The sequence below is a fragment of the Triticum aestivum genome, chromosome 7A (genome assembly GCF_018294505.1).
Source record: "Triticum aestivum cultivar Chinese Spring chromosome 7A, IWGSC CS RefSeq v2.1, whole genome shotgun sequence".
In the NCBI taxonomy this organism is placed as follows: domain Eukaryota; kingdom Viridiplantae; phylum Streptophyta; class Magnoliopsida; order Poales; family Poaceae; genus Triticum; species Triticum aestivum.
This window is the reverse complement of record NC_057812.1, coordinates 145,904,040-145,925,183: the sequence shown is the minus strand read 5'-3', so window position 1 is coordinate 145,925,183 and position 21,144 is coordinate 145,904,040. Positions and strand designations below refer to the sequence as shown.

Below are 21,144 nucleotides of genomic sequence, written 5' to 3'. Positions count from 1 at the left end.
TGGTGGTGGCGGCTAGGGTAGGAAACAACTTCGTTATCTCACCCTCTTCCAGTGATGACCAAGTCGTCTGACTGCGGGCCCTTGGCCGACGTGGCATATGTGATATGTATACCATACCTGCATTTTACTCGGTTACCAGGCTCTACCACAAAGCACATTCAATCATCTGAATTAAACCCCTACCAAAACCAAATCACGTTTCCAAGCCCAAATACAAACATCCAAATGCAGCATAATGATCTTAAACGAATGCAGCAACCAAACTCAGTCTAAACTGCTGTTTTGCAATTGAAATCCTTATTACTCCCTTCGTCAGAAAAAACTTGTCCCTCAAATTGATGTATCTAGCACCAAGTTAGTTCTAGATACATCCATTTGAGAAACAAGCTTGGGACAAGCTTTTTCAGATAGAGGGAGTAGGAGCTATCAGTTTCCTACTTGAAGAAAACACTACCATTCCAAAACTCAAACATAATACTCCCTCCATCCGAAAATACTTGTCCGGGAAATGAATAAAAATGGATGTATCTAGAACTGAAATACCTATAGATACATCCATTTATCCGACAAATATTTCCAAAAGGAGGCAGTACAAAACAGTACACGCCAATTGATAAAAAAAGATCCAGTAAGATGCTATAGTATGTTAATTTTTTACAAGGAAGTAATGAGCAACATGAATCAATAAGATTCACTGATTCAGTAAGTAGACCTAAGCAACAGAAAATTACAAAAAGATTCACTCAGCAATGCATTGGCTCATCAGTGCAACTTTTGGAGAATTTGATCAAACTGGAACGCATTGCGAATCAGCCCACAAGCTCGTAGCCGCAGCCTTCAACTTAAATCTTGCCAGCATTGGAACATCGAAACTCCTCTCAGCTGTGCCTCGGCAATGGGAGAAAACAGCATGACCTGTAGAGCAGATGGGTTATAAACGACAAGCCAAACTATTTCTTCTAAATAAATTGCACAATATACACCCCAGCAGAATGCAACATCCTCCTGGGGGGATCATTATCCAAAGAGAAATGTGAACCAACAGCAGAAACCATTATCCAAAGAGAAATTGTTCATCATAGACAAGTTGAATGGTTCTTCTCATTACAGATATTATAAAGATTCAAATAAGTGGTGCATAAATGATAGTTAGTTATCCATTTATCCTCCCAAAACATTGAATCACCCTTTCCAAGGTCCCATCTATACCCAAACTGCTTGGGCAGCCTAGTTTGCATATTCCCAAAAAGGAGAACACCCTAAAACAGAGCCTAAAAGGAAAATGTTAAGATCAAACTTTCTTAACAAAGGATTAGCGTGATGAAAGGAAATAAAGCAGGTTCTAGCGGGACCGTAACTTGGATCCCTACATGTATCATGTGAAATGTGTCCCCATCCCCAAAGTACAAAGCATTACCAAACTCCTCCCTCTGTAAACTAATATAAGTGTGTTTAGATCACTAAAGTACTAATCTAAATGCTCTTATATTAGTTTAAGGAGGGAGTACTTGTTTAAGTACAAAAATTGCAGAGCTACGAAATTAAGAGCCAATTCCACATAGCTGCAGATTTAAGACTTTCGGGGTATGCTATGCAGGCCTGGATTCAATAAAGAAGTGCAACATAAAACTGCACTTTTTAAAAACAAAGAGAATCTAGACATGTAGATCTACGAAACATGTCTTTACACGTGGAATTTCAGCAACACAAATTCTCCCTAAATAGTAGCTCGTAGTGGTAAGTGAGGTATAGTATGTACATTGAGTCTGTAATTCAAGTAATTTACTCAAAATATATGTGCCGTACAAAGTTCCATCAGAATGGCAAGCTTTAGCTAACAAAAAAACTAACACCGAGAGAAGCATAGACCTGACAATACACTTTAAACTCTAGTAATTGTGTGCTAGTCAACTTCATGTTCCCTATTCAAACTCACATAAAATAGGACATTATCTCAGGCCTGTTTTGCAACTAAAAATTGGCTCTAGCAGATTGAATGACATGAATATAAATCCATGATGTAAAATACATATGTGATTTATGTTCACATGTACAAGTGTAAAAAATGGCATCAGACCATAACATCAAGCTTCACTGGTCGGAAAATACAAGTGTGTACAAGGTACTTACTCTGCAGTTAACTATCCATTGCCTCTTCGTATCTCTGATGAGGCTGATCAATACTGTATTCAGAAGAAATTTTGATTATTTTCTATGCACTTTCTTTGCCAAATTTGAACAAATATGAAGAAAAAACTTACTACTCTGGAGTTCCACACTGTAAGAATAGGAGGACAAAGGTCGTGGCATGAGCAAAGAACATCCCAAACTTCTTCCCTACCATATGGCCCACATTCTCTGGATTATCCATTTTCTGGTCCTGTGTAGTTTGCATGTAAAGACACTGTTTAATGTATATGCCTCAAATTTTATGTATCCATGAAACCAAGGGATCTCATCACACTACCTGGGCAGATAATGGTAGTAGAGGCAGCACTGGTGCAGCATTTGGCCACTTGGTCATTCGCCACTGGGTATCACCTGGAACCGTCGGCCAGAACCACTGCCCTTGAGCAGGCTGCCACACCTAGCCCCATTCCCCCTCAGGAGTAATGATCATCCATCGCCAACGCCCTGCACCATGGGGTGGCACTTGCTGAATCTCCCCTAGCAGAGCTCCCCTTGGCCCCTAAAATGACAGAAGAGGTAAAATTTACAACGTTGCTTTGTCTCCAGCCCAAATGTGACATTTTTTTACAACAAACATAGTAATATGTATACCTTTGTTTTTTCAGGTGCATGAACTCTGTTGTTTCTTCCAAAATTGTATAATGACTCAGGTGTACCTGTATATCCTCTCCTTGGAGGTACCCCTGCCTGCCTGCTCTGCCACCACATAATTTCATAAAAGATCGGATTTTGTTCGGCTTGATCAGGCCAATTTTGACCAACTACTGCAATCTGGTCCATCAGTAAATCATTCCAAGCTTGTCGAAGGAGAGTATTAAATGCGCGTACATCATCCTGCCCAAGATGATTTTTTGCTGTTGCAAGTGCTGAAAACAGCGAATACGTATGATCCAGCAATGAGAACGAGAAGTGATGGTATATCAGACGAATGAACCTAGAGTGGAACACAATTGATGGTCCAATTCCTAATGGGACATTAGTGGTAATATAATGAAGATGGTCTGTGAATAGTGCATGCACGTTTCTAGGTTGGTTTCCTTCACAGTAGTATGGCAGCAAAGCATTGCTCAAGGCTCTAAGATCAATAAGGAGGTCATGAAAACCAAGAGTCTTGTGGAGTGCAGGTATGCCCATCATAAATAATTCACCAGCGACCAGGAAATTGCGTACAGAAAATGATCCATGCCAGCAATACCCTCGATTGAATGTATCAATGACAAACTGGTAGGCACTCTTCAGATAGTTGCGACCATTGTTGCTGCATATGACAGCAGCATCTCCAAAGTAAAGATCAAAAAATTCAGTCAATTGGGTCCGGTGGGCGCCGATTTGGGTCCGGTGGGCGCCGATCCATTGCAAGAAGAACAAGGCTTGGGCTTGATCCATTCCTTAAAAGCAAAAAACGGAATGTTATTCTTATATTATCAGACATAAGCAAAAAAACAAGTAACCCGAATGCAGGCAGACAACACTTATTTTAAATAAAACAATCAGCACACATTGACAGTCAGCACATATTTGAAATCAAACAATCAACACAAATTTTCCAATTAGTATCAAAATATACTCAAAAGCCAGAATTAGAACAAACTAAAAAAGCTGTAAACTACAGCTAAAGTATACCACATATTAAAGCAGCAATTCAAGATTTGATAGTCCATGGGGAAAAACACAGCTTAACAGCAATTACCAGGATAAGGTTGTTGATAATGCCGCAGTATAACACCTACATCTAGTACTATTTGTGGACAAGAATAAAATGAACCAGGACAATACTGTTACTAAGTATATGAAATTAACCAAGTTACTTTCATCATGTCAACATGTACAGAAACTTGCATAATCATAGAAAAAAACAACTTAAGCACATAGGCGCATACAAGTGCTCACCCAACAGATAACGTTTTCTGAGCGAAAGGACTACCAAATGCACACCTGATTTTTTCATAAATACTCCCTCCGTCCGGAAATACTTGTCCAAGGAATGGATGTATCTAGATGTATTTTAGTTCTGGATACACACATTTGTATCCATTTCTATGACAAGTATTTCTGTACGGAGGGAGTACCATTTACTTTCGATTAACTTACTTTAATTTGTGAAGCCATAGCTCTGGAACTATGCATAGAATGGCCTCATAACAGATTACTTAATCATATCATAGTTTGCACTTAACAGAAGTAAAGCACACATACAATCATCCATTCTGTCAACAACTCAACATACAAATACATAGAGAGGCTCATATAACAAATTAGAAGGACTAAAAGATACTAAATCAATCTAAGGAATTGCTTGTAGGCATTTGCCCATCACGTTACAAATTATACATCAGAGGACAGCGATTGATATAATGAGGAATGAGGATAAAATAGCATACCCCGACGTCGTGGACTGAGTCGGATGAGATGAAATGCTGGAGAGCCAAGGAGGGTGGTTCAGGTCGGATATGTGGGAACGGCTGAGAGCTCCGCCGCCGCCCCCCTTGCACTCGCTTCGCTGCCAGCGTCTGTTTGCGCCGCCGTGGACGCGAGGTGTCGAGAGGTATGAGATCGACCAGATGCGCGGAAAGATGGGAGATCCGAGCGTCGCCCGATGGGCGCCCTTGACTTCGCTTAGCTGCCGCCGCCTTGTTCGTGCCGCCGTGGACGCGAGGTGCCGAGAGGTGGGAGGTCAACGGGATGCGCGGTGAGCCGGGAGATCCGACCGTCGCTCGATGGGCGCCCTTGCCTTCGCTTCGCTGCCGACGCCTTGTTCGCGCCGCCGTGGACGCACACGAGGTGTCGAGAGGTGGGAGATCGACCGGATGCGCGGCAAGCTGGGAGATTTGACCGTCGCCCGCCGCAGCTGGGTTAGGGTTTGGGGCTTTGGGCGACGGGGCTGGATTAGGGTTTGCCGCGTGTAGAGGAGAGGGTGAGGGGCTGGCGTGACTGGGGGCCGGCTGGGGGGAGGGGTTATATACGGGATAATAGGGTTTGCTGGGCTAGTGGGCTCTAAGTTTCTATACCGCTTGGAATAAATTTCGATCCCCTGGGCTAAATTTGAGACCAGAGGCCCGCAGTAGGCTGTGAATGAAGAATTAAGCCTTTCAAAAGAACCTTAAAAACGAAAGAATGCACTTTGTTCCTTTTGTAGACCTGATTAAATTTCAAAAATGCTTAAAATTAATACATATATTTAAAACATAATTTAATTATGATTTTAAAACCCATAATTTTGAAATATGTTAATGAAATGTACAAAAATTGTTACTCTAGTACACTCCCTCCATCCTGTAATTCTTGTCGTGAGGGCAATTTTGCAAAAAACACATCTGGTTTCTCCCGACCAAACCCACGCTCCTCGTCGTCCTCCTCCGATAGAAGCAGCAGCTGCCCTTCTCCCCGCCGCCGCAGCTCCCCTGCTCCCCCGCTCTCCTGCCGCGGTTGCCTCCTGCTCCGCCGCCGCAGCTACCGCTCGCCTGCCTGCCCAAGCACCCTCCTTCCTCAAAAGAATCTTGGATTTCCCCAGCTACCGCCGCGCTCTACTCCGGCTGCGTCGGAACCGCCATCGGAGATCCCGGAGGCGCTGGATCCGGACCACCAACAACAACATAGAGGCCGACGAGCCCAACGACGACAGGAGATGCAGCAAGCTAAATGCTGACGAGCCCGACGACAACGGCAAGCTAAAGGTCGTGGATTTGCGAGTGTGGAAGACGGCGACGACAACTCCACGAGGAATACGATGGCGGCTGGGTCTTCTTCGTTGTTTCTCTGGTGGAAGACCTGCGCCTGCAACACCACGGCTGGGCTGTCCAGTGGGTTGTGCCTGCTCACTTGGCAGCAGCAGCGGCGGCTACAAGTTTTCTGCACTGCTGCAGATCAACCCTAAGTCCTACAGCCTGGGTCAACCTCCCTTCTCTACTCCATATTTACTAAATTTACTGAATATTTGCACTAGTTCTGCTAGTTTAGATTTTGGAGTATTTTGCACAATTAACTGAACAATTTTGCACAGTTAACTGAACAATTTTGCAAGCATTCGATCTCTGAACAATTTTGTTTTTAGTAAGATTTTTACTGTCTCTAAATTCAGTCATGAACTATGAACTCTGAAATTAGTACTATCTCAACAGCATTTTAAATATACACTAATTCTAAAATGCTAAAATGACACTAATTCTAAAATGCTAGATTTAGTAACTAATCTTTGTGTCAGAACAGAACATTGTATTACGCGTGGAGTAATTATGTGATGTGTACTAGTGCATCCTTAATGTTTTGAGGATTTTGTTCAGTCCATAAGCAAGTCCACCTGTTTATTCTGATAGGCATGGTTCAGAGCTCACCAAGAAAGAAACAAGTACAAGAAGTTACTTCAAAGTGTTGGCATCCTTGAGAATATTATGCTGAGGTGGTCCCGAAAAGGCGTTGGTCTGCGACGAATCAATGGCAGGATGATGCCAATCGACCAAGACGAGGAAGAAGACATCGTCAAGGTTTTCCGCAAGGAAAGAGTGGAAATAGCTGTCAGTGAGGCTGTTTCGAGGGTATCGGCTATCATTGGTTGCCCCTGTCGCAAGGCTGGACTGCCGCAGGATGCTCGAAATGCACCAACAAGCAAAGGTGAGGCCATGATTTGTGGTGTCTACTTGTGATAGCCTGGCTTATTAGGGATGATAGACTACTCATATCAATAAGGAATTCCTTCTTTTTCGGGAGCCCATTCGGACATAAATCCAAAGTTAAGCGTGCTCAGCTTGGAGTAGTTTCAGGATGGGTGACTGACCGGGAAGTTGCTCCCGAGTGCGCACGAATGAGGACAAAAGTCCGTAGAAAAGACTAGTATTAATCTATGGGGCCAGTCTAAATCCCGCTAGGAGTAAGGACACCGGCGGGTGTGTCCGGGGCGTTACAAGTTGGTATCAGAGCCGACCCTCGCGGTTACACAGATGTTTGCGGACAGGTGCGCGGTCATGTTGTTCATGACGTTTTTGACCCGTCGTGGCACATGGCATGGTACATGTACCGGACTGGATGCACAGACGTATGTGCCAAGAGGGAACGTTCCCGTGGCTCGACGAGGACGTTGGTTCCTCTGAGTGGGGGTGTATGTGATAGCCTGGCTTATTAGGGATGATAGACTACTCATATCAATAAGGAATTCCTCCTTTTTTTGGGAGCCCATTCGGACAGAACTCCAAAGTTAAGCGTGCTCAGCTTGGAGTAGTTTCAGGATGGGTGACCGACCGGGAAGTTGCTCCCGGGTGCGCACGAGTGATGACAAAGTGCGTAGAAAAGACTAGTATTGATCTGTGGGGCCAGTCTAAATCCCGCCAGGAGTAACGACCACCGACGGGTGTGTCCGGGGCGTTACACTACTGAAGGTGTTTCAGTCAAAAACTTGCTTAAGCAAGAGCAGATTTACGAGCAAAAAACTCACTCCATATGTCTACTGTCTAGCACTTTGTGCATGAAATCTGTAACTTATTTATTCTCTTGAACTTACTAAAATGGTTTTCCCATCACGGATTGCCATGGAAAGTAGATGATCTGGCACCAGCTGTGTTGATGATAAAGCACTGGGCAACCACTATCCTGTGTCCTCCTCCCCTGTTAAATGATGATCTGGAAAGCAGCTGGCTTCCTGAAGGGCAGTAAAAGCCTTGGTGAGTAGTGGATCCTGCCAAATCAGAAGGATTTACCAACAAATTTCAGTACCATCACCAATCCATGACAAAATTGTAGTTTCACTTCACTATACATAACCTTCATGCATTTTAGAAATACTCCATGGCAAAGATTAGTAACACCGTTAGTTACTCAATCTATATCTATATACTCCATGGCAAAGATTAGTGCATTTCTAAAATGGGAAAGATTATGGCACAAAGATTAGTTACATCACGTCAAGCATGCCATGCCATCTTTGATTCTGTTTTTGATGGAGTACTAGGTAACCTTGTGAAGTGAATAATCAGCATGGGCAATAAATATCCACTACTACTCCCACATTATGTTTGATTCTTTTTTGATGGAATACATTTGCATGGCGCTGAATCATGAAAATACTAGTAGGAGTAATACTGCCAACCACTTGGCCCCAAGGAGATATCATCATTAGTAGGAGTAATTAGGATCTTAGCTGAGAAGATCTGCTCTAGCACTAAGCAGAAGTTATTTTGGGGTACTATGGCTTTTTGACAGTCAGTAAAACAGGGCACTTGCTTCAAGAGAAATGGCTTAATTAAAGTTAATCTCTCCCAAGAGAGACAAGAGAGTATGTTCTTTTCTGATGTCCTGATGCAAGCAAGCACCCTACACATGTCCATATTAAACAAAAAGTGCAGTCACCCTCTGCACAACAGGTGACTGGTAGGACTAATACTAGTACGGGTAGACGAGCAACAAATAAATTCAAATAAGTTGAAATAATTCAAATAAATCCAGATAATTGAAATAAATTCAAATAAATCCAATAGATTCAAATAATTACAATAATCCAATACACATGACATTCACAAGACATACACTTCACTTCCCTTCTCTTCATGTTTCTTTCTTTTCCCTTCTATTGCTACTTCTTCCATTCCCTTTACTTTTCCTTCTTTTCCCTTCTACAACTACTTCTTTACTTCCCTTTTCTTTTCCTATTGCAATTTCAATTTCTTCTATAATGGCCCTGGTATCAACAACTACCTGACTGTCGCAATATACACTGATTATTTCCCTGCCAGCATTCTGAATACGATCCTTGTGCAAGTGTGGTAACTTATATTGATTTCTGTGGGGACCCCGACTCATAAGTCGTGATCACCGAATGCATGTGTACAGTGATCCCAGAGATCAATGCTCACTGAACACACAGAAGCTGAATAACAAGAGTCTTACATCCATACATACTATATTACACAAGTAGGACCATTATGGTCAAGTCTTGAGTATAGCATCGCAGCGGAAATCTTCGTTGACAACTTGGACCCATGCCATCTGCCTTAACCCTACAGGCATTCTGACTGGGAAGCGTCCTAGCTCGCATGTTCATCACCCGAAGTGTTTGCAGCCAGGAGCTGGGCCGAGAGGGCCCGACGCGACCATGGCAGCCATGAGGGGGCAGGAGGGCGCGAGGGGTAGAGGTGTCTTGTCTGGGAGGATTGCTGAGGGGAGAGGGAGAGCGGAAGAAGCGGTAGGAGAGCTCGGGAGGGCCTCTAAATAGAGGGGCCGTGGTGCACCGTGGACGCGGCCTACGGCGGCACTCGGGCGAGCTCCCATGGAGGAGAGAGGGGAGAGGTTTAGGAGGGGGCCGGCAGCTTGCCATGTCCCAGACGCCGAGGCGGCCTCGTGAGACACGCTGGGGAGGCCCGAGGTGGCCGGAGGCGTTGGCAGGGGCGGCTACAGTGCGGGAGCGCACTGTAGCACGCTCCAGAGCGTGCAAATGGCCGGCATGCCATTTTTTTGGCAAAGTGGGCACGGCAAAGTGTGTCTGGTAGCTCTAGGGAGGAGTAAAGAATGTGGGGAAAGCCTTGGATGCCTTGGGTGGCCACTGGAGTGAGGAGGGAGGTGAGGAAGAGGGGTGCAAGGCTGTCAGAGAGGTAAAAGAGGTGGTTTCACCCCTCAATTATTGACCTGAGCTGCAGCCATTGCTACTGGAGGTAGAAGAGGTCTAGGAGGAGCTGTGGTAAAAAGTGGAGCTCAAGGAGAATAGTTTTAGTGGTCAAAATGGTGATTTTTGATAAGTGGCAGAGGTGTTTGATAAAGGTTTTGGCAAGCAAATGATTTCCAATTGCCATGAGACTCCACAGGGTGAAATGACACATAAAATTAGGGCCTTCCACCAATTTGGAGCTTATTTGGGCAAAGTTGCCAATGCAACTTTTGTAAACCCTAGGAATGAGCAGAAATAGACTTGTGTAGATCTAGTTGAGCATAACACTTCTCCTTGATGCACTACTTGGTGTAGTGGCCTCATTTGGGCATATGAACATGCTCACAAAAGTTGAGGTCAAGGAGAGAAAGTTGGTAGTACAAACTTGTTCAAACTTGATTCTGGTCAGAGAGGGTTTTGGGGCATTTTGGTGAACCAAAATGACCTTGATTGACATGAGGCTTTGCAGGGTGATCACAATATGCATTTTTGACTTGCTGGATTTTTCTTGGATTTTTATGAAAATATTTCCTGTAGAAATATTTCAAATCCTTGAAATGGGCAGAAATGGTTTTGAGGGGATTCCATGGGGTTATACTATTCTCCATGACATGAGGCTTGGCAAGCTCATCAAACATGTCATATGAGACATGATAGAATTTTCTTGGAATTTTTGGGGAATATTTCCTTTGTAAATATTTCAAAAGCTTGAAATATCCAGAAAGGGTTTTTGAGGGATTTGACCAATATTTTGAACATGACCATGTGTTGAAACTCTTATATATGGGAAATATATGCCCCCTGAGTTTCCCTGATTTTGTCAAATATTTTTGAAACAATAAAATAATTTTTCCCTATTAAAGACCATTTCTGGCCTTAAGAAAAAGCTTTTAAATAAAATAGGAAAATAACTTTTAAAATTATATTTTTTGTGGTTTCTGGGAATCCTATATCTAATAGGTTTCAAATATACCTTTTGAAATATTTTTCACACCTCAAATCAAGTACTTGCAGTGCAAATCTCAATTCAAGGGTTTTTGGAAAACTAATTTTAGAAATACTTTTTGGCCAAATTATTTTTGTAAGAAATTATTTTTATGTCCTATACACATAGCATGATCATTGTTTCAAGAGTTTGGAGAAAGGAGATGAAGTATAGGAGTTGGAGGATTTATTTGATTTTTAGAGCACTTGCAAACAACATACAAAATCCAATCAAGGTAAGCTCCAAAACACTCAAAAGTTTTTGTCAAACCACATTTTATCATGATTTATTAGCTTAAGTGTTGTGGCATGAAAATCAGGGTGTGACAATTTCCTCCTTTGTCTTTCATAACTTCAAACATAACTGCTTCTAATGTGATAAAGCTTCTGTACAACTTGTGGGGATCATAGTTCTCGAATTCCTCTTCCACACCCTGTACCAGTTCCTGGATGTTTGTAGGTGACTTGCAGTCGGTTAGATACTGGAGGGAGTTATGAAAGCAGAGGTCCAAACAATTAAACTCAGGGCTATTTGGAGGTTGTTGTAGCAATCGGATGTCTAGATTAGTTTGTTGCACGACTTCCTAAAAATCTGTAAGTGCATCAAGTGCAACCCCTAGTTGGTTTTGGAGTATTGACGACAAACTTGGTTGAGGGACTAATGTGTTTGTGAGAACTGCAGGATAACACAAGGTAGTAGTCCCTTATTGATTCGGTTTACCTACCAAAGATGACCCCTAAAAATGTATGAAGACATTGAAGACAATGGTGGTTTGTGAAGATATTCACAGTGAAGATTATGACATGAGATGACATTCACGTGAAGACTATGGAATGCGACGACATAGTTGTTCCGTAGTTTCCTTTTCTTCTTTGTTGAGTCACAGGAACCACCGTACTGCTAAGTGGGTTCCAAGTGAACAAAGTCAGAGTGACTGATGTGATGCTCAACCAAATCCTATGTCTTTGAGCGAAGACAATGAGAGCAAATCTTATCCAGAGCTGGATGAGTCAGCTTTACTTGTAGCCGAAGTCAAGCTGCCGCGTGTGTCTGAAATCCGACCGTTGGACACGTGTCGGTTCCTTAGCGACCCAGGGTCAGTTCGGAGAAATCAGGTCGGGTTGCCTCCTGGCTATAAATAGCCCACCCCCTACTGTTGGGGAACGTAGTAATTTCAAAAAAAATTCCTACGCACACGCAAGATCATGGTGATGCATAGCAACGAGAGGGGAGAGTGTTGTCCACGTACCCTCGTAGATCGAAAGCGGAAGCGTTAGCACAATGCGGTTGATGTAGTCGTACGTCTTCACAATCCGACCGATCAAGTACCGAATGCACGGCACCTCCGAGTTCAGCACACGTTCAGCCCAATGACGTCCCTCGAACTCCGATCCAGCCGAGTGTTGAGGGAGAGTTTCGTCAGCACGACGACGTGGTGATGATGATGTTCTGCCGACGCAGGGCTTCGCCTAAGCACCGCTACAGTATTATCGAGGTGACTATGGTGGAGGGGGGCACCGCACACGGCTAAAAGATCAAACGATCAATTGTTGTGTCTAGGGTGCCCCCCTGCCCCCGTATATAAAGGAGCAAGGGGGCAGGTGTGGCCGGCCAAGGGGGGTGCGCCGGGAGTAGGATTCCCCCATTTCCTAGTTGGATTAGGACTTGGGGGGAGAGGTGGAGGAGAAGAAGGAAGGGGGGGGGGGCGCCGCCCCCCTCTCCTTGTCCTATTCGGACAAGGGGGGACGGGCGCGCGGCCCTTGCCCTGGCCGCCTCTCCTCTTCTCCACTAAGGCCCCACTATGGCCCATTAACCCCCCGGGGGGTTCTGGTGACCTCCCGGTTCTCCGGTAAATCCCGATTTCACCCGGAACACTTCCGATATCCAAACATATGCTTCCAATATATCAATCTTCATGTCTTGACCATTTCGAGACTCCTCGTCATGTCTGTGATCACATCGGGGACTCCGAACAACCTTCGGTAAAGCAAAACCTATAAACTCATAATATAACTATCATCGAAACGTTAAGCGTGCGGACCCTACGGGTTCGAGAACTATGTAGACATGACCGAGACACGTCTCCGGTCAATAACCAATAGCGGAACCTGGATACTCATATTGGCTCCCACATATTCTACGAAGATCTTTATCGGTCAGACCGCATAACAACATACGTTGTTCCCTTTGTCATCAGTATGTTACTTGCTCGAGATTCGATCGTCGGTATCTCAATACCTAGTTCAATCTCGTTACCGGCAAGTCTCTTTACTCGTTCCGTAATACATCATCCCGCAACTAACTCATTAGTTGCAATGCTTGCAAGGCTTAAGTGATGTGCATTACCGAGAGGGCCCAGAGATACCTCTCCGACAATCGGAGTGACAAATCCTAATCTCGAAATACGCCAACCCAACAAGTACCTTCGGAGACACCTGTAGAGCACCTTTATAATCACCCAGTTACGTTGTGACGTTTGGTAGCACACAAAGTGTTCCTCCGGTAAACGGGAGTTGCATAATCTCATAGTCATAGGAACATGTATAAGTCATGAAGAAAGCAATAGCAACATACTAAACGATCGGGTGCTAAGCTAACGGAATGGGTCATGTCAATCACATCATTCTCCTAATGATGTGATCCCGTTAACCAAATGACAACTCATGTCTATGGCTAGGAAACATAACCATCTTTGATCAACGAGCTAGTCAAGTAGAGGCATACTAGTGACACTCTGTTTGTCTATGTATTCACACATGTATTATGTTTCCGGTTAATACAATTCTAGCATGAATAATAAACATTTATCATGATATAAGGAAATAAATAATAACTTTATTATTGCCTCTAGGGCATATTTCCTTCAGTCTCCCACTTGCACTAGAGTCAATAATCTAGATTACATAGTAATGATCCTAACACCCATGGAGTCTTGGTGCTGATCATGTTTTGCTTGTGGAAGAGGCTTAGTCAATGGGTCTGCAACATTCAGATCCGTATGTATCTTACAAATTTCTATGTCTCCCACCTGGACTAGATCCCGGATGGAATTGAAGCGTCTCTTGATGTGCTTGGCTCTCTTGTGAAATCTGGATTCCTTCGCCAAGGCAATTGCACCAGTATTGTCACAAAAGATTTTCATTGGACCCGATGCACTAGGTATGACACCTAGATCGGATATGAACTCCTTCATCCAGACTCCTTCATTTGCTGCTTCCGAAGCAGCTATGTACTCCGCTTCACACATAGATCCCGCCACGATGCTTTGTTTAGAACTGCACCAACTGACAGCTCCACCGTTCAATGTAAACACGTATCCGGTTTGTGATTTAGAATCGTCCGGATCAGTGTCAAAGCTTGCATCAATGTAACCATTTACGATGAGCTCTTTGTCACCTCCATAAACGAGAAACATATCCTTAGTCCTTTTCAGGTATTTCAGGATGTTCTTGACCGCTGTCCGGTGATCCACTACTAGATTACTTTGGTACCTCCCTGCTAGACTTATAGCAGGGCACACATCAGGTCTGGTACACAGCATTGCATACATGATAGAGCCTATGGCTGAAGCATAGGGAACATCTTTCATTTTCTCTCTATCTTCTGCAGTGGTCGGGCATTGAGTCTTACTCAACTTCACACCTTGTAACACAGGCAAGAACCCTTTCTTTGCTTGATCCATTTTGAACTTCTTCAAAACTTTGTCAAGGTATGTGCTTTGTGAAAGTCCAATTAAGCGTCTTGATCAATCTCTATAGATCTTAATGCTTAATATACAAGCAGCTTCACCGAGGTCTTTCATTGAAAAACTCTTATTCAAGTATCCCTTTATGCTATCCAGAAATTCTATATCATTTCCAATCAGCAATATGTCATCCACATATAATATCAGAAATGCTACAGAGCTCCCACTCACTTTCTTGTAAATACAGGCTTCTCCAAAAGTCTGTACAAAACCAAATGCTTTGATCACACTATCAAAGCGTTTATTCCAACTCCGAGAGGCTTGCACCAGTCCATAAATGGATCGCTGGAGCTTGCACACTTTGTTAGCTCCCTTTGGATCGACAAAACCTTCTGGTTGCATCATATACAACTCTTCTTCCAGAAATCCATTCAGGAATGCAGTTTTGACATCCATCTGCCAAATTTCATAATCATAAAATGCGGCAATTGCTAACATGATTCGGACAGACTTAAGCATCGCTACGGGTGAGAAGGTCTCATCGTAGTCAATCCCTTGAACTTGTCGAAAACCTTTCGCAACAAGTCGAGCTTTGTAGACAGTAACATTACCGTCAGCGTCAGTCTTCTTCTTGAAGATCCATTTATTCTCAATTGCTTGCCGATCATCGGGCAAGTCAACCAAAGTCCACACTTTGTTCTCATACATGGATCCCATCTCAGATTTCATGGCCTCAAGCCATTTTGCGGAATCTGGGCTCACCATCGCTTCTTCATAGTTCGTAGGTTCATCATGGTCTAGTAACATGACTTCCAGAACAGGATTACCGTACCACTCTGGTGCGGATCTTACTCTGGTTGATCTACGAGGTTCAGTAACAACTTGATCTGAAGTTCCATGATCATCATCATTAACTTCCTCACTAATTGGTGTAGGCGTCACATGAATAGATTTCTGTGATGAGCTACTTTCCAATAAGGGAGCAGGTACAGTTACCTCATCAAGTTCTACTTTCCTCCCACTCACTTCTTTCGAGAGAAACTCCTTCTCTAGAAAGGATCCATTCTTAGCAACGAATGTCTTGCCTTCGGATCTGTGATAGAAGGTGTACCCAACAGTCTCCTTTGGGTATCCTATGAAGACACATTTTCTCCGATTTGGGTTCGAGCTTATCAGGTTGAAGCTTTTTCACATAAGCATCGCAGCCCCAAACTTTAAGAAACGACAACTTTGGTTTCTTGCCAAACCACAGTTCATAAGGCGTCGTCTCAACGGATTTTGATGGTGCCCTATTTAACGTGAATGCAGCCGTCTCTAAAGCATAACCCCAAAACGATAGCAGGTAAATCAGTAAGAGACATCATAGATCGCACCATATCTAGTAAAGTACGATTACGACGTTCGGACACACCATTACGCTGTGGTGTTCCGGGTGGCGTGAGTTGCGAAACTATTCCGCATTGTTTCAAATGTAGACCAAACTCGTAACTCAAATATTCTCCTCCACGATCAGATCGTAGAAACTTTATTTTCTTGTTACGATGATTTTCAACTTCACTCTGAAATTCTTTGAACTTTTCAAATGTTTCAGACTTATGTTTCATTAAGTAGATATACCCATATCTGCTTAAATCATCTGTGAAGGTGAGAAAATAACGATATCCGCCACGAGCCTCAACATTCATCGGACCACATACATCTGTATGTATGATTTCCAACAAATCTGTTGCTCTCTCCATAGTACCGGAGAACGGCGTTTTAGTCATCTTGCCCATGAGGCACGGTTCGCAAGTACCAAGTGATTCATAATCAAGTGGTTCCAAAAGTCCATCAGTATGGAGTTTCTTCATGCGCTTTACACCGATATGACCTAAACGGCAGTGCCACAAATAAGTTGCACTATCATTATCAACTCTGCATCTTTTGGCTTCAACATTATGAATATGTGTATCACTACTATCGAGATTCATCAAAAATAGACCACTCTTCAAGGGTGCATGACCATAAAAGATATTACTCATATAAATAGAACAACCATTATTCTCTGATTTAAATGAATAACCGTCTCGCATCAAACAAGATCCAGATATAATGTTCATGCTCAACGCTGGCACCAAATAACAATTATTTAGGTCTAAAACTAATCCCGAAGGTAGATGTAGAGGTAGCGTGCCGACCGCGATCACATCGACTTTGGAACCATTTCCCACGCGCATCGTCACCTCGTCCTTGGCCAGTGTTCGCTTAATCCGTAGTCCCTGTTTCGAGTTGCAAATATTAGCAACAGAACCAGTATCAAATACCCAGGTGCTACTGCGAGCTCTAGTAAGGTACACATCAATAACATGTATATCACATATACCTTTGTTCACCTTGCCATCCTTCTTATCCGCCAAATACTTGGGGCAGTTCCGCTTCCAGTGACCAGTCTGCTTGCAGTAGAAGCACTCAGTTTCAGGCTTAGGTCCAGACTTGGGTTTCTTCTCCTGAGCAGCAACTTGCTTGCTGTTCTTCTTGAAGTTCCCCTTCTTCTTCCCTTTGCCCTTTTTCTTGAAACTAGTGGTCTTATTGACCATCAACACTTGATGCTCCTTCTTGATTTCTACCTCCGCAGCCTTTAGCATTGCGAAGAGCTCGGGAATCGTCTTATCCATCCCTTGCATGTTATAGTTCATCACGAAGCTCTTGTAGCTTGGTGGAAGTGATTGGAGAATTCTGTCAATGACGCTATCATCCGGAAGATTAACTCCCAGTTGAATCAAGTGATTATTATACCCAGACATCTTGAGTATATGCTCACTGACAGAACTATTCTCCTCCATCTTGCAGCTGTAGAACTTATTGGAGACTTCATATCTCTCAATCCGGGCATTCTTTTGAAATATTAACTTCAACTCCTGGAACATCTCATATGCTCCATGACGTTCAAAACGTCATTGAAGTCCCGGTTCTAAGCCGTAAAGCATGGCACACTGAACTATCGAGTAGTCATCAACACGTGACTGCCAGGCATTCACAATGTCTGCAGTTGCCGGCGCAGGTGGTACACCTAGCGGTGCTTCCAGGACATAACTTTTCTGTGCAGTAATGAGGATAATCCTCAAGTTATGACCCAGTCCGTGTAATTGCTACCATCATCTTTCAACTTTGCTTTCTCAAGGAACGCATTAAAATTCAACAGAACAACAGCACGGGCCATCTATCTACAATCAACATAGACAAGCAAGATACTATCAGGTACTAAGTTCATGATAAATTTAAGTTCAATTAATCATATTACTTAAGAACTCCCACTTAGATAGACATCCCTCTAATCTTCTAAGTGATCACGTGATCCAAATCAACTAAACCATAACCGATCATCACGTGAAATGGAGTAGTTTTCAATGGTGAACATCACTATATTGATCATATCTACTATATGATTCACGCTCGACCTTTCGGTCTCAGTGTTCCGAGGCGATATCTGCATATGCTAGGCTCGTCAAGTTTAACCCAAGTATTATGCGTGTGCAAAACTGGCTTGCACCCGTTGTAGATGGACGTAGAGCTTATCACACCCGATCATCACGTGGTGTCTGGGCACGACAAACTTTGGCAACGGTGCATACTCAGGGAGAACACTTATATCTTGAAATTTAGTGAGAGATCATCTTATAATGCTACCGTTAATCAAAGCAAGATAAGATTCATAAAAGATAAACATCACATGCAATCAATATAAGTGATATGATATGGCCATCATCATCTTGTGCTTGTGATCTCCATCTCCGAAGCACCTCCATGATCACCATCGTCACCGACGCGACACCTTGATCTCCATCGTAGCATCGTTGTCTTCTCGCCAATCTTATGCTTCTACGACTATCGCTACCGCTTAGTGATAAAGTAAAGCATTACAGGGCGATTGCATTGCATACAATAAAGCGACAACCATATGGCTCCTGCCAGTTGCCGATAACTCGGTTACAAAACATGATTATCTCATATAATAAAATTTAGCATCATGTCTTGACCATATCACATCACAACATGCCCCGCAAAAACAAGTTAGACGTCCTCTACTTTGTTGTTGCAAGTTTTACGTGGCTGCTACGGGCTTAGCAAGAACCGTTCTTACCTACGCATCAAAACCACAACGATAGTTTGTCAAGTTGGTGATGTTTTAACCTTCGTAGGGACCGGGCGTAGCCACACTCGGTTCAACTAAAGTTGGATAAACTGACACCCGCCAGCCACCTATGTGCAAAGCACGTCGGTAGAACCAGTCTCGCGTAAGCGTACGCGTAATGTCGGTCCGGGCCGCTTCATCCAAAAATACCGCCGAACCAAAGTATGACATGCTGGTAAGCAGTATGACTTATATCGCCCACAACTCACTTGTGTTCTACTCATGCATTTGACATCTACACATAAAACCTGGCTCGAATGCCACTGTTGGGGAACGTAGTAATTTCAAAAAAAATCCTACGCACACGCAAGATCATGGTGATGCATAGCAACAAGAGGGGAGAGCGTTGTCCACGTACCCTCATAGACCAAAAGCGGAAGCGTTAGCACAACGTGGTTGATGTAGTCGTATGTCTTCACGATCTGACCGATCAAGTACCGAACGCATGGCACCTCCGACTTCAGCACATGTTCAGCCTGATGACGTCCCTCGAACTCCGATCCAGCCGAGTTTTGAGGGAGAGTTTCATTAGCACGACGGTGTGGTGACGATGATGACGTTCTACCGACGCAGGGCTTCGCCTAAGCACCGCTACAGTTTTATCGAGGTGGACTATGGTGGAGGGGGGGCACCGCACATGGCTAAAATATCAAACGATCAATTGTTGTGTCTAGGGTGCCCCCTGCCCCCGTATATAAAGGAGCAAGGGGGGGAGGTGCGGCCGGCCAAGGGGGGCGCGCCAAGAGGAGTCCTACTCCCACCGGGAGTAGGACTCCCCCCTTTCCTAGTTGGATTAGGACTTGGGGGGGAAGAGGTGGAGGAGAAGAAGGAAGGGGGGTGCCGCCCCCCTCTCCTTGTCCTATTCGGACTAGGGGGGAAGGGCGCGCGGCCCTTGCCCTGGCTGCCTCTCCTCTTCTCCACTAAGGCCCACTATGGCCCATTAACCCCCCGGGGGGTTCCGGTAACCTCCTGGTACTCCGGTAAAATCCCGATTTCACCCGGAACACTTCCGATATCCAAACATAGGCTTCCAATATATCAATCTTCATGTCTCGACCATTTCGAGACTCCTCGTCATGTCCGTGATCACATCCGGGACTCCAAACAACCTTCGGTACATCAAAACATATAAACTCATAATATAACTATCATCGAAACGTTAAGCGTGCGGACCCTATGGGTTCGAGAACTATGTAGACATGACCGAGACACGTCTCCGGTCAATAACCAATAGCGGAACCTGGATGCTCATATTGGCTCCCACATATTCTACGAAGATCTTTATCGGTCAGACCGCATAACCACATACATTGTTCCCTTTGTCATTGGTATGTTACTTGCCTGAGATTCGATCGTCGGTATCTCAATACCTAGTTCAATCTCATTACCGGCAAGTATCTTTACTCATTCCGTAATACATCATCCCGCAACTAACTCATTAGTTGCAATGCTTGCAAGGCTTAAGTGATGTGCATTACCGAGAGGGCCCAGAGATACCTCTCCGACAATCGGAGTGACAAATCCTAATCACGAAATACGCCAACCCAACAAGTACCTTCGGAGACACCTGTAGAGCACCTTTATAATCACCCAGTTACGTTGTGACGTTTGGTAGCACACAAAGTGTTCCTCTGGTAAACGGGAGTTGCATAATCTCATAGTCATAGGAACATGTATAAGTCATGAAGAAAGCAATAGCAACATACTAAAAGATCGTGTGCTAAGTTAACGGAATGGGTCATGTCAATCACATCATTCTCCTAATGATGTGATCCCATTAACCAAATGACAACTCATGTCTATGGCTAGGAAACATAACCATCTTTGATCAACGAGCTAGTCAAGTAGAGGCATTCTAGTGACACTCTGTTTGTCTATGTACTCACACATGTATTATGTTTCCGGTTAATACAATTCTAGCATGAATTATAAACATTTATCGTGATATAAGGAAATAAATAATAACTTTATTATTGCCTCTAGGGCATATTTCCTTCACCTACACCATAAATTGGGGGCTGCTCAGAGTTTGTGCACGGCTTTTGTCGTTTGAGAGAAACGCACCTCCGAAGCATTTGAGAGAGAGATCCTTGCAAGGACAAAGCCCAAAACACCCAGAGCTAAAGAGTGTTAGGCATCACTAAAGTCTTTCTGTCCGCGTGATCTGAAGACTTGTTACACTTGAGGACTGTGAATCCTCCAGCCAATTAGGTGTCACGTTCTGAGCATCCAAGAGCCATTGTGGATTACCAGTGAACGAAGTCTGTGAAGGTTTGGAAGTCTACCTTGAAGACTTACCAGAGTGATTGGGCGAGGACTAAGTGTTCTTAGCTCAAGGGGAATAAGGTGAAGACGTGGTCTTATGAGTTAAATCTCAGCCTCCTTAACCAGATGTACAGTTGTCGCAGCAACTGGAACTGGTCTACCAAATCCTTGCCTTCAAGAAGCTACTGGTTCTATCCTTCACTTCCCTTTACTTTTAGTCT

At 43.8% G+C, this 21,144-nt stretch overlaps 1 long non-coding RNA gene across 1 annotated transcript; it reads right to left on the bottom strand.

Moving 5' to 3' along the window:
- Window positions 1-777: 777 nt before the first annotated feature.
- LOC123151892 (uncharacterized) lies at window positions 778-5,110 on the bottom strand. Its single transcript, XR_006475910.1, has 6 exons — window positions 4,572-5,110; window positions 2,782-3,578; window positions 2,468-2,689; window positions 2,262-2,380; window positions 2,131-2,183; window positions 778-915 (listed from the first exon to the last, which is right to left on the bottom strand). It is a non-coding gene; the product is annotated as an uncharacterized lncRNA (long non-coding RNA).
- Between the last annotated feature and the right edge of the window lie 16,034 nt (window positions 5,111-21,144).